The 14,567-nt window shown below is 39.0% G+C and overlaps 1 pseudogene; it reads left to right on the top strand.

Moving 5' to 3' along the window:
* LOC105158706 lies at positions 3,231-10,932 on the top strand (annotated as a pseudogene).

Here is a 14,567-nt window from a genome sequence, read left to right as displayed (position 1 = left end):
TTCATGACTATCGGTGCTCTGCCTCCTCTGAAACAAGGTCGTTGTCGGGGCCGTAGTCGTGCACACGGCCGTGGCCCTCATAGTCCTCCTCGGACTATTGGTGCAGATGCACCCCCAGCACTGGAGCCTGTGTCCCCGCCGTCGTCGATTCCTGCAGAGTCCCCCACAATGGGGTCAGATGCGGTAGGACCCAGCAGCACACAGGCCAGGCCATGGGATGCACCACAACCATTGCCACCAGTGTCCTAGAGATACTATGTCAGCCTTTAGGATGCGAGGTACGTAGGTAAATCTATTAAATTATTTTATAAAATTTTAGGAACTTTATATTATTTTTAATATTTAATTATTTTTTCAGGTCCGAACGAAACTTTTACACTGAAATCGATAGTATCGTCTAAGAGCATATCGCAGATCTCACAGGAGCACCAGTTATTCTGGTTTAACAATTTAAAGGAAAGAATAATATTTAATTTTAAGTAATATATATATATATATATGTTTTTATCTAATATTTATATTTTTTTAATATGTGAAATTTACATTGTCTTACTAGTAGGACTGTGATGATGAGTCAATGTTCCAGGTCGTCAAATTGCAGGCTGGTAAGTTTTTGCGAAAGCGGTTCGCCGACATCCAAAATCAGTTGGCCTGACTGTTGTGGCTGGCCGAGGAGATCTGACGCCAGCTTCTAGTGTACTAGGAGAGCCCAGAATTCTAGGCACAGTCGGTGAAGAATAAGGTCAATCGGTCAGACAACCCCGACGCAGCTGCTACTGTCTACTACTGGGGTTCATCTCTGTTGGAGCCCACGCATAAGATGGTAAGTATTTTAACCTATAGTATTAATTTAATATATTTTTAAATTTCTAATCATTTTTTTAAATGATGTTTAAATAGGAGGCACAACTCGGACGTCCAATGGAGTGACCCAAGGGCAGCGGAGGTCGAGGTAAGTATAAAAAATAATTTAATTTTAGAATTTAAAATTATTTTTTTAAATATAACATTTAATCTATTCGTAGGAGTTGTTCCTGAAGATGATGGAGGAACGCCAGAGAATAATCAAGAGCCTCCGTTGTCCTCTCAAGGCTCGGCCCGAATGAGCAATAGGTGTGGTAGTCAGCAGCGGGCGGTTGGAATAGCGGCTGAGTATTCCATCTTGGCTTCGAAGCCCACCACACTGTTGCTGGACCATGACAACCTAGCGGGTCCACTGCTTCATCACCCTCTCCACCAAAACCGCTGCTCCCTGACCTTGATGATCGGGTAACGAGGCTCGAGGAGTGGATGTGGAGAATGGATCCCACCTGACTTGATCCTCCAATTGATCCCTTAGTACCCGACGGTGACAACAGAGAACCAATGGTCGAAGGGGGTGCTAATTTAGATTAGTTTTTTTTTATTTGTATACATACATTTCCTTTTGTAATTAAATTATTTTTATTTTCTTGTTATATTATTATTTTTATATAATATTGCACATTAAAAAATTAAAACTACCTTGATATAATAAAAATTTAATAATTTATTTTTACAAAATAAAATATTAAAATATATTAAATAAAATTAAATATTAATAAAAATATTTTTTGTCATTATATTTGTAACAGCGCTTGGAATAAGTACAATATCATAGAGTCATGCAACCGTTACAATGACCATGAAAAAGATAGTTATCAATTTCGAAAAACGCCAATGTAAAAGGAAGTAACAAAGGCATTTGCAAAACTCAAACCAACATATACATAAGGAGTTAAAAAACTGTTACAACAACAGTTTAAAACAGAAATACAAAACTCAATACAATAATCATTACAATATAATGTATTGCCGTTAAAAAGTATTCGAAATGCCACTTCTATATTCAAGTGCAATCATACCTAAACGTGTTACAAAGGCTGTTCCAATAATAATAAAATCAAATTTAATTTGGTCGTTCCAAAAACAGGTCGAAATTCATATTTTTGCAATTGAACTACTAGTGTGACGGTGGCACAACGCCATTAATAACACTGTTACAAGTTGTAACGGCTTTGAAGCAAACTGTTACAAATATTTTGTAACGCTCGAAAAAGACGCAGTAGGTTGTGCCATTACAATTTTCAAAAACGTTTTCAAATTAATAATTTGGCCGTTACAAAAATCGTTACTATAAAATATTTTTTTGTAATGCTATTAAAAGAATGTGGATATATCCAAGTAAACACTTGATTGAATTTATCCTTTTTTGATAATACATATAAATAAGAACCTAACTAATTAGACAAGGATTTTTTATCATTTATTTAATAAAGAATAATTCTATCATTTATTTAATACGATTCTGAAAGTAGACCGGAGCATTATTGTATAATTAGTTCAGTTCACTCGAGTGTGAATTAGAATTTTCCTTCCTTCTCCTTCCCTATGTTTAAATTATTAACTATGTTTGTATAACTTAATGTAGGATTTTCTCAAGTACAGCAATATAATTTTGTGCATCAAACATATCTTTTTAAAAGTTAATTAACACATTACAACATTTTTTTTTTTTTGAAATATGATTAAAACTAATTAATTTTTCGAGTTAAAGGTTGACTTTAGAAATATGACATACAAAAAAAATATATAAATATATTACAAACTAAATTATTTCATAAACAAATATGTCATAAAATTAAATATACATTTTGACAAAATTATTAGTTTTTTCTCCATAATAAAGTATACATTGACGAAAATAATTTCTTAAATGTAAAAGTATTTTGACAAAAAGTATTGATTTTTGATAAAAGTATTTTTTTTTTTCTATGCAAAGTATTAAATTCTTTTTATGCAAAAACTGTTTTGACAAAAAGGTTAAGTTTTTCCTATACAAAAATCTATGGCAAAAGGAGTAAATTGCACAAGAAATTTAAATGTGAGGGACCAAAGTGATTTATATCAGCAAGGTCGAATTTTATGATGGGTAGTTCAGAAAAATCATAAAATTTAGCTGCAAATTAATGCCTAAAAATGGTTGGAGGGATAAATTTGAAGTTAATTAAAGAGAGAGGGGACAGCACATTGATTTGGTTGGAAGAAGGAAACAGTAGCAGTAAATGGGAAGCAAAAATTGTTGATTTCCTCACTCTGTCATCGCTGTTTCCCAGCTACCCTCATCACCATTCCCACATTTTATCCACACAGAAATTCACTCTCCACTGTGTGCTTGTGCGTGAAAATGGTGTCCAATTAAGTGTCTTCTTGAAGAGCCGATCAGGATGGCTCCAATTCTTGAGCCATCTAAGCCTAATTTCTTTCCAGCATTGACAATGATAATTGGTACACTAGGCCCCAATTCGCCGTCTGTCGAGGTTATCTCTGGGTGTCTTAAGGCTGGAATGTCTGTTGCGCGATTTGATTTCTCATGGGGCGATGCTGAATTGCACCAAGAAACACTGGAGAATTTGAAAGTGGCCATCCAGACGACGAAAAAACTCTGTGCAGTTATGCTTGATACAGTGGGTCCAGAGCTGCTAATTGTCAACAAATCCGAGCACCCTATTATCCTCGAGGAAGATTCCTTCGTCATCCTGACACCTGATCAAGATAAAGAAGCTACTTCAGATTTACTTCCCATTAATTTTAGTGGGCTATCCAAGGCAGTGAAAGAGCCTGATGATAATTTCATTGGCCAGTACTTGTTTACTGGAAGAGAAATAACTTCAGTTTGGCTGGAGGTATCTGAGGTGAAAGACGAGGATATGTGGTTTGTCTGATCAAGAATTCTGCCATCTTGGCTGGGCCATTGTATACTCTACACATCTCTCAGATCCGTATTGGCCTTCCAACCCTCACTGCTAAGGACAAGGAGGTTATAAGCACTTGGGGACTCCGAAATAAAATAGATTTCCTTTCACTTTCTTATATATGCTCGACGTGCAGAAGATGTTGGACATGCACGTGAGTTTTTCTTTCCAAATTGGGCGACCTGAACCAGACACAGGTTTTTGCCAAGATTGAGAATGTGGAGGGTTTGATCCATTTTGACGAGATTCTCAAAGAAGCCGATGGCATAATCCTCGCTCGTGGAAATCTTGGAATAGAGAATAGACCTCCCGTCAGAGAAGGTATTTTGATATCGAAAGGAAGCTCTTTACAAATGCAACATAGCAGGGAAGCCAGCAATCATCACTCGTGTTGTGGACAGTATGACTGACAACTTAAGACCAACTCGTGTTGCAAATGCTGTACTCGAGGGTAGTGATGCTATTCTTTTAGGTGCGGAAACCCTGCGGGGATTATACCCCATTGAGACAATATCAACTGTCGGAAAATTTTGCCATTTTTTATCCGGGTCGAAATCTACGCGACCTCCTTGGTTCGATCTCCCAAGCGGTTCGAGGTCGCTCCTCTCCCAGACTAGTGATTGGGCCCTGAGAAAAGAAGCAGATCGTTAGGCTTGCTGGGGTGGCCCCCAGCTAAGGCCCTCCGATGCTGAAGTCAGTGTTTGGTTGAGGTCGAAATATGGGGTCGCTATAAGAAAAGAGCGAGCTGAAGGTGAAATGTGGTCAAGACGACGTACCTTTAATACACTGACTGGGAGGTATATATAGAGAGCCAGGGGGTCTACCGACCCGCTACGCGCGTGCCACGTGTTCTAGGTCGTCGGGTCGGGTCGCGACCCGACCCGGTAAAAGTGGCGCGGGTCATACTGGCAAACTTGCGATTTTGGGCCCCATCAAGGGCAAAGTTGTCTTTTTACGAGAAGATAGGGTTTTACCCCCATCATTACTCCCCTACTTTTCTTAGTGTGAGTAGCACGCTAAGGGAAGTCGAATGGTCCATCGATCTCGTCCCTTAGATCATCATCGTCATCTCGATATCCGACCGTTGCCTTTCGACACGGATCTCCATAAATTTACCCCTATAAATACAGGGAGGTTCGACTGCGGTTCTGCTTCATTCTCAATCTCAATCGTTCCTCGCGCGATCTGCCTCCTCTAGCTGCGACCTGCCTTCTAGCCAGGTACTTCCGAGCGACCTCCTTTTAATATTATGTCTTCCAAGCCTAGTAGTTCTAGTAGCTCATCTGGTAGTTCGAGTAGCTCTGGTAGTTCGTCTAGTTCTGGTAGTTCATCTGCGAGTTCTTCGGGTAGTCCCGGCAGCTCCTCTGCGACCTCACAAATACCCATGGCTCGTAGAAAACAGATAGGATCCCCTAGCGTAGGTAGAAGTGACCCGGAGATAGCGATCTCGCTAATGACCCCCGAACATAGCGAGGGTGAACCAACTGATAAACCTTGGCTAACCATTGAGAGCACTTTATACTTCACAGCTGATGCGATTAGAGAGAGGTACTATATTCCTCTAGATTACGAAATTATTCTTCCTTCTCCCTCGGATCGCATGAATCGACCTCCACCCGGTAGTTGTCCGATTTCGATTGTACATTTAGCTGCGGGCTTGCGTTTTCCCCTTCCTCGTACCATTGCTAGAATTTTATCTAGGTTAGAGATAGGTCCCATGCAACTAGCTCCCAATTCCATCTGCCATATTTTATCCTTTATTATCATAATGGAATACTTCGAGCTTGAACCCGACTTCGATAGGTTCTGGTCGCTCTACAAGTTTACGACCTCGAAGAGGTCAGGCGACCAGGGTTTCTTCTATCTCACTGCCAAACCAAACTGCTCCTTTGTTACGTACTATATTCCTCTAGATTACGAAATTATTCTTCCTTCTCCCTCGGATCGCATGAATCGACCTCCACCCGGTAGTTGTCCGATTTCGATTGTACATTTAGCTGCGGGCTTGCGTTTTCCCCTTCCTCGTACCATTGCTAGAATTTTATCTAGGTTAGAGATAGGTCCCATGCAACTAGCTCCCAATTCCATCTGCCATATTTTATCCTTTATTATCATAATGGAATACTTCGAGCTTGAACCCGACTTCGATAGCTTCTGGTCGCTTTACAAGTTTACGACCTCGAAGAGGTCAGGCGACCAGGGTTTCTTCTATCTCACTGCCAAACCAAACTGCTCCTTTGTTACCAAGCTAAAGTCCAATGTGGGCTCTTGGAAAGACAAATTTTTCTTCCTTCGACCTCCTCCTAACCAAGCCTGGCCATTCCCTTGTGACTGGCGAACTACTAAACCCGAACCCAAAGTTCACGGCGTAGGGTTAGATGACGACCTCATTGTTACTATCACCCAGTATCAATATCAAGCCCAATTGCTTTTGACGGAGCATACCCTGAAGCTCGCAGGTCTCAGTCCGGCACCTATTCAAACCCGGGGCTCTTTAGGTGATCATTATTATCAATCTCTTACCTTCCTCTGTTCGTAATTTCTGGTACTTAGTGGTGACTGGTTTGTCTCTGCAGATTCCGCCGTGATGGATGCCCGCATTGCAAGAATGGTTCGTGCCAAAAGGGCTAAGCGAGCAGTTCCTCCTTCGGGCCCAGACTCCCAGCGTACTCCATCTGCTCCTTCAGAAGATGCGTCGAGGTCGCACAGGGTTCGATCTCTGAGTCCGTGCCCGACTCCTATTGAGGTCGCCAGTGGGGATAACGATCCCACTCCTGAGCATTTGCCGAAGGACTCCGAAGAGCCAAGTGATCCTGAACCACTCATACGGAAGAAGTCCAAGGGGAAGCAGGTCGCTTCAGAGCCGTCTAAGAGGAAGCGGAGTTCCCCGCGACCTAATCCCTCCTCCCAAAAGAAATCCAAGGCAGATTCTTCAGCGGAGAACGAAAATCTGAAGGTAGTTGACGAGCTGACTGCCTGGTGGAGAGAGACCCAGATGGACCTCCAATCGCCTTCATACAGTCCGGTTGCCATGGAGGGTGAGAGGCTGATACCGAATTGGGCAATTTCAGGCCAAAGTTCTGTGTTGAAGACCCATGTTGGCCAAGACTCCTGGGAGTTGTATAAGTCCACTATCCTGCCCCGCGATCAAGCTCTCCTGGCTCCCATGTCGCACATTCGGGTCGAGCAGAACTTTGCTCACTCCCTCGCGCAGGTAGTGTTCTACCAACTTCATCAGCTTCTTTCGTTTTTGCCTTAGCTAATTCTCTGCTGCTATATGTAGGTCTCAGCTTTCGGGCATCATTTGTCTTTGAAGTGCAATTACTGGCGACATGAGAAGATGGTCGCTGACAAGCTGCTCGAGGAAAAGAGCTCGAAGTTAGCGACCTGTGAGAAAGAGAAGGTCGAGCTCGAGGCTCAGAAGTCCGAACTAGAGGCTCAATTAAGAGAGCTCAGGCAGAAGGTCGCGTCTTCAGTGGAATCGGCTAAGGCTGAAGGCTTTTCTGCGGGTCGGGTAGCTGGTCGAGAGGAATATCTATTCTCAGAAGAGCATCAACACCAGCTCGAAGTTGCCCGGAGTCAAGGTCGCGACCAGTACCTGAGTTCTGATGACTATAAGAAGACCTTGGCGGACACTCGGCTACAGGGAGCTCGAGATTTCATGAAGTCTACCGCATTCACAACCGCTGTGGAGGCTAAGTCTGCTGACTACCTCATAGAAGGTTTTAATCGCTGCATTTCTCAAATAAAGAAGCTGAAGGGGTTCGCTGATGGGTTCGACACGAACTGGACCGACCCGTCCTTGGATGGTAATCTCGCGGCGTTCCCTGAAGAACCCCCTTTGCAACATAATGATGAATTTGCGGTCTTGGTGGAGGACCTTGAGGGTAGTGGTGAAGATGCAGTAGATAAGTAGGCTCTTGTACTTCAATTTGTAATCGTTTACGCCGATCCTTGTACTTACCTCAGAGTTGAGGTAGAATCTGTAAATTTTCCTCTTCAATGAACTTCCTTCTTTATGAGAGATTCCCCTTTCATCTTCGAATTCCCATAATTCCATTAAGATAATCATCAATCTGACCTCAAATATAGGGAGAGCTGGAGTGAAAATCACACTTCTCCTGATCGCATTGATCGGCTTTGGCTGACGAGGATGCATTCTTTTAGATCGCCTAATCAATGGTCATCAGACGATTTTGCACCTTATGTTGTCCTGCCAGGTTGTACCCTTTCCAGGCCTCGTAGTTGGCCCTTTATAGACGGTCTTTCACAGACACAATGGACCTTGAGGGTAGTGGTGAAGATGCAGTAGATAAGTAGGCTCTTGTACTTCAATTTGTAATCGTTTACGCCGATCCTTGTACTTACCTCAGAGTTGAGGTAGAATCTGTAAATTTTCCTCTTCAATGAACTTCCTTCTTTATGAGAGATTCCCCTTTCATCTTCGAATTCCCATAATTCCATTAAGATAATCATCAATCTGACCTCAAATATAGGGAGAGCTGGAGTGAAAATCACACTTCTCCTGATCGCATTGATCGGCTTTGGCTGACGAGGATGCATTCTTTTAGATCGCCTAATCAATGGTCATCAGACGATTTTGCACCTTATGTTGTCCTGCCAGGTTGTACCCTTTCCAGGCCTCGTAGTTGGCCCTTTATAGACGGTCTTTCACAGACACAATGTGATCGCGCCTTTTGCAGGTCGCGTAGTTGGTGGTCTTTCACAGACAATGAGATCGCGCCTTGTGCAGGTCGCGTAGTTGATGGTCTTTCACAGACGCAATGAGATCGCGCCTTTTGCAGGTCGCGTAGTTGGTGGTCTTTCGCAGACGCAATGAGATCGCGCCTTTTGCAGGTCGCGTAGTTGATGGTCTTTCACAGACACAATGAGATCGCGCCTTTTGTAGGTCGCGTAGTTGATGGTCTTTCACAGACACAATGAGATCGCGCCTTTTGCAGGTCGCGTAGTTGATGGTTGCGTGACATTGCGTCGTAGAGTAGGATACTACTGGAGCTATTTAATTCATGGGAACATTCATACGTGCTAATTCAACCAAATATTGTAATTGCGTACATGATTTGTGATGTAAATACGAACATTTCAAAAAGATAATAATCATCCGTCATGCAAATAAAGATACAAACATACCCACTGTAGTGGATTGCTACCTTCATCTATTTCGATTTCGTTCTCGATCTCCTTCCCATTCTCTATCCTTGATTGTATTCATCTCCTCCTCGTTGATGTATTTGTGGGCCAAAAGCATCAATTGTTCTACATCTCCGGGGGGATCTCTAGCTAATGCTGATGCGAACGGTCCCTTCTTTAAACCGTGTATTAATATACTCGTCATCATATCAATCCGCAGCTCCTGCACTTCCAATGTCTCATTATTGAATCTCCCCATAAAATCTTTAAGAGATTCCTCTCTTCCCTGCCGGATTGCAAATAAGTGGACCGCTGATCTCTTCGACTTTTGTTTGCTAGCGAAGTGGTATGCGAACCCGTGCATCAATTGATCGTATGATCCAATGGTCCCGTTAGGCAAGCCGGTGAACCATTCTTGTGCCTTCCCTGTCAAAGTAGTCACAAACAGCCTTGCGTTAATAGAATCTGTTTGCCCATATAAATTCATTACCATTTCGAATGTTGTGATGTGCTCGCGCGGGTCCTTCGTCCCATCGTATCTAGGTAGATCGGGTAGTCGAAAATTTGGACCAACTTCGGATAGCATTTCGTTGGTGAAGGGCGAGTTCGTATTTTGCCTAGCCAGGTCGCCTTGCTTCTTCAGGTCGCTTCGCTTCTTCAGGTCTTCTAACTGTTGCTTCAGTTTCTCTATCTGCCTTCTTACGCCTCCCACTTCAACTCTGGAGGTCGCTGGTTGTCCTACCTTACTGTTGCTAGATGTGGTAGCTGATCTCTCTCTCACCCGACTGGTTCTTGGCAGCATCTCCTTACTCTTCCTCATGCGAACCGTTCCTTCTACTTGACCAGCCAAGATCATTTTTCTCCGTTCTTCCGTCCGTCCTTTCCCTGAGGGTTCCCTGACAGATGGGCAGTGCTCCTCCATGGCCTTCTTACTCGCTATCCCGATCATCCGCCGCTTCTCTTCATCGGTTAGATGCCACCTTCCCTCTTGTTCACGCATTGATGATTCTGACATGGCGAATTCTTCCTCAAACCAAATCTAAAGGAGCTTTCCTCAGATTCCCACAGACGGCGCCAACTGATCCGGGTCGAAATCTACGCGACCTCCTTGGTTCGATCTCCCAAGCGGTTCGAGGTCGCTCCTCTCCCAGACTAGTGATTGGGCCCTGAGAAAAGAAGCAGATCGTTAGGCTTGCTGGGGTGGCCCCCAGCTAAGGCCCTCCGATGCTGAAGTCAGTGTTTGGTTGAGGTCGAAATATGGGGTCGCTATAAGAAAAGAGCGAGCTGAAGGTGAAATGTGGTCAAGACGACGTACCTTTAATACACTGACTGGGAGGTATATATAGAGAGCCAGGGGGTCTACCGACCCGCTACGCGCGTGCCACGTGTTCTAGGTCGTCGGGTCGGGTCGCGACCCGACCCGGTAAAAGTGGCGCGGGTCATACTGGCAAACTTGCGATTTTGGGCCCCATCAAGGGCAAAGTTGTCTTTTTACGAGAAGATAGGGTTTTACCCCCATCAATTTTGGTCCCAGGCAGAAAAGGGTTACAATCCGAATCTCTATTTCAAAAATACTGTCAAGTACGTTGGCGAGCCGATGACACACCTGGAGTCAATACTGCCGTGAAGGTGAAGGCATCTGTCATCATTTGTTTCACTTCATGCGGACGAGCTGCAACACTAATAGCTAAGTACAGACCTACCATTCCTGTCTTATCAGTAGTCATTCCACGTTTTTGAAGACAAATCAGCTGCAATGGACTTCAGTGGTGCTTTAGAGGCGCCGCAATCCCTGATAGTCAGAGGCCTTTTTCCCATGACTGCAATGAACAAGTCCGTCTTGAAGCTTGATTTGTATCACGGCAAGGCTGTTGGCCTCGTAAAACCGCATGATTGCATCGTGGTTTGTCAGAAAGTTGGTGATGCATCTGTAGTGAAGATCATTGGTTTGAAGATTAGATTCTCCCCTTCTTTTTCTGAAAATCTTGCAATTGTTCACACAAAGTAATGTGTATGAATCACCAGAAGAAATTAAAATTTTTGTCATGGTTAATTATAATGATTAAAAATAAAAAATCATTATAAATATTGATTAGTCATTATTTTTGTAATTGATATATGTCAAAATATTAGCTTTATACATCTGAAAAGTAAAATTTGTATATGACAAATGTTCGGATCACTAAATAAAGTTATAGCGAATGTTTATCATGATTTTTTAATCGTGGTAAATTAATAGTGTAGGAAAAAAAAAATTTTTAGTGAAGTCAATTCAGCATAAAATGACGGAATAGGTTTCATTATACAAGATAAAACTTTTTCATTTTGAAGATTAGGACATCACATGCAAATTTTATAATTTTTGGATACATTACAACCATATTTCCTTTTATTTATAATTAACATAATTACGAATACTTCTCGTTGTTTGAAAAATTATAAATAGCTTCCTAAATAAAAAATAATTATATAGTCCTTAGATGGTGAAGATGACACCTTGCTGATATTTTTCAAAAAAATATATATATTTAAAAGATTAAAAAAATTAAGAGTGGGTAAATAAATAATCTAGAGAATATTAATTCATAAAATTATTTTTAAAAATTATAATTCATAATCTAAAAGAATATTTTAGTCTGTTCATCGCAAAAATTAGATAAAAACCTAACGAAAGCTAAAAGAATGGGCTTGTTAGACGAATGTTAAAGTGATGGGAGCATTTATAATTTTTCAAACAATGAGGATATAATTATATTTATATAAAAATTAAGGAAAGTGGTTATAATTTTTACTCTATTTTTTAATGAATCAATTATGTTGCTTTTAAAGCATTTGAAAAAAAATGGCCCTGATGATAAAATAAAATTATAGTTGAATTGATTGTAATTTAGGAGCGTGAGTGGCTTCCAGGTCCCAAAGCCTCTTCTTTCTAGTAAAATGTTTTTTTTTTCAGAATAAAATCATAAAGTTCATAGAAATCCAAAGCAGATACTCCCTTGAAAACTATGACATCGTTCGAGTTGCAAATCACACTATTTGGAATCATCTATGGGAATGAGGTCATCTGTCCGTTCGAAACACCTCATTTGGGGGGGCTAATGAGTAGGTGGGCGTTCCACATCAACCAACGACAAAGTGACTTATAAGGTTTGATACCTCGTCTTCCTAATAAACGTTTTTTCAGAACAAAATTGTAAAGCTCATATAAAACCAAAACAAACAATATCTTATACAGTATGATATTAATTGCATCCCAGGCTGCATCAAATACATAAAATCATATGTACATATATTTAATAACACACATATGATGTAGATATAAGTGAGTTAAGGTTTGTGCAGACAATTGAGTATAATTGATACAGGAATAATTACACCATCGATTTGGTATAATTATATATAAATTCTTATAATTTAAGAAATTATATGTATTATTTTTGTATTTATTTTCATTCAATAAATAAATCCATTCGTTAATCAAATTTCACGAAATTCGTTGATATTAGCAAAAGAAAAATAAAAATTCATATTTATTCCGATTGACTTATGACTGAGTGCAGGTCAAATAATTTTTTTATGATCAAACTGCTATCTTTATAGGAGCGAAAATGCACCTTTTTCACATACATTAACATTTGCATATGTATAAGAGTAGTTTAATTAGAAAATATTTGTTTGACCTGTCAACAGTCAATTGAGGATAAATATGAATTCTCATTCTTTTTATTTTTTATCTTTTTTGTTAATATCAGCAAATTCAGTGAATTTAACTAACGTGGGATTTTTTTTTTAAAAAAAAAAAACAAACGTTAAAGGTACTAAATATAATTTAATAAATCATAGAGAATTTACATATAATTATATCAAACTTTAAGAGAGCACGATGTATTTGCAAAATAAATAAAAATTCTGAAAGGGACAACCCAAAATATACTTCATTTGGGGTCTGGCCTTTTGGTATTTGTTGGGCTATAAGAATGTCTCACATATATTACCCCTTTCAGAATGGGCTTTAAATTTTTGCAATTTGCTTCCAAGAATTTATTTCATACCCAATCAAATCATTTTTGTGGAATATGGTACGTAAATATTGTAGTCCAATATTATAATAAAATTGCACCACATTTGGTAGTTTTATGGTGCGCCACAACTGCAAAAATCACGACGAACATATATTGGTGTTCGTCGATAATGACTACTTATTACAACTATTTATTTCAACCATGATATTAAATCTAAATTAAATGTTATATTCTTATAAAAAATTATTATATTTCTTATAATGTGTCGATGGATTCTTGGAAGTATCTCCCTCTTGTGTTTAGTAAAATTTTTAGTCAAGAAAACTTATAAAATTAAATGAAAGTATTTAATTTGAAACTTATAGTATATAAGTTATTTTAGGAAAAATAGTAATTAACTTCACAACTTAGTTTTTGAAATTTTAACAAATTCTCTCACATTATATCATATTACATAAAAAAATAATTATTAGTAGCTCTACAATATTATTTTATTTAAATATTTCACATGTTTATATATAAAATAAGATCTATCTATAAGTCTAAAAAACATATGATAAAATATATAAAAATCGTAAAATATTTTATCTAAATAATTCATCTAATTAAACGCCACCCCAAAAATCGTTTAGATGACGTATGATCATGCATCGTGCAAAATACTTCCAACTTGTATTATAATCTAATTAAATACAAAATTAAGAGCTAAATTAATAAATCTATTAATTAAACAATTAATTAATAAATGTTGATGATAATTAGCATATGCCCTTAATTTTGAGTGACTAAAACACGTACGCATGTCTTACCCCAAACCTCACTCTTAATGCACACTGAATTCATCATCACACCATCACTATTATTATTAATTAATTAATTAACAGTTGATAAGACATTGTGGAAAGTTGTGTGTTGTACCCCACCACCACAACCACTTCATTTCCATCAAAGGTTGTCAGCCCCTACCTATATATATGTAATATCATGTTTATAATCAAATCATCCAAAGGGACCACATTTTACACGTTTTCTACATGGGGAATTCTTAATACGATAAATTATAAAATAAATTAGAATAGCTCTTACGAAATTTATTATAATTAAAAAATTATAAATATTCTCTTCGAATTACAGATATTTTAAAAAATACCTCTTGTGATAGCTTATTGCAATGTGATATTTGTAATTTCAGATGGCTTTTTGTAGTTTTTAAAATTATGAGGAGGTATTTGTAATTAAAATAAATTTTTGGAGAGCCCATTGTAATTTACCCTAAATTATATTGAAGTCCATGAGGTTGGGTCTGAATGTACAAATACTCACTGTCTTTTATAAAATTGTAATTATATCATTTGATGTTGTAATTGTAATTACAAGTACTCCCTTTATACAATAGCATAATTTTACATAAATATTTTCTAAAGTGCATTAAACCAACACCCCAATCCTAACGGTATGTACCCATAGTTTTATAAAAAGTAGGAGTACTGTTTCTGTATTTAGACCTAATTTTCTAACATGCCTACATCATTTATTGATATTAAGAATATTATTTTCAAATAAGAATTATTTATCTGTAAAAAAATTATGTTCACGAAGTTGAGGAAATTTAATCAAATTA

Source organism: Sesamum indicum, linkage group LG1 (assembly GCF_000512975.1).
Source record: "Sesamum indicum cultivar Zhongzhi No. 13 linkage group LG1, S_indicum_v1.0, whole genome shotgun sequence".
Lineage (NCBI taxonomy): Eukaryota > Viridiplantae > Streptophyta > Magnoliopsida > Lamiales > Pedaliaceae > Sesamum > Sesamum indicum.
Note: the sequence above shows the minus strand (reverse complement) of the source record. Positions and strands in the feature narration are given on the sequence as shown.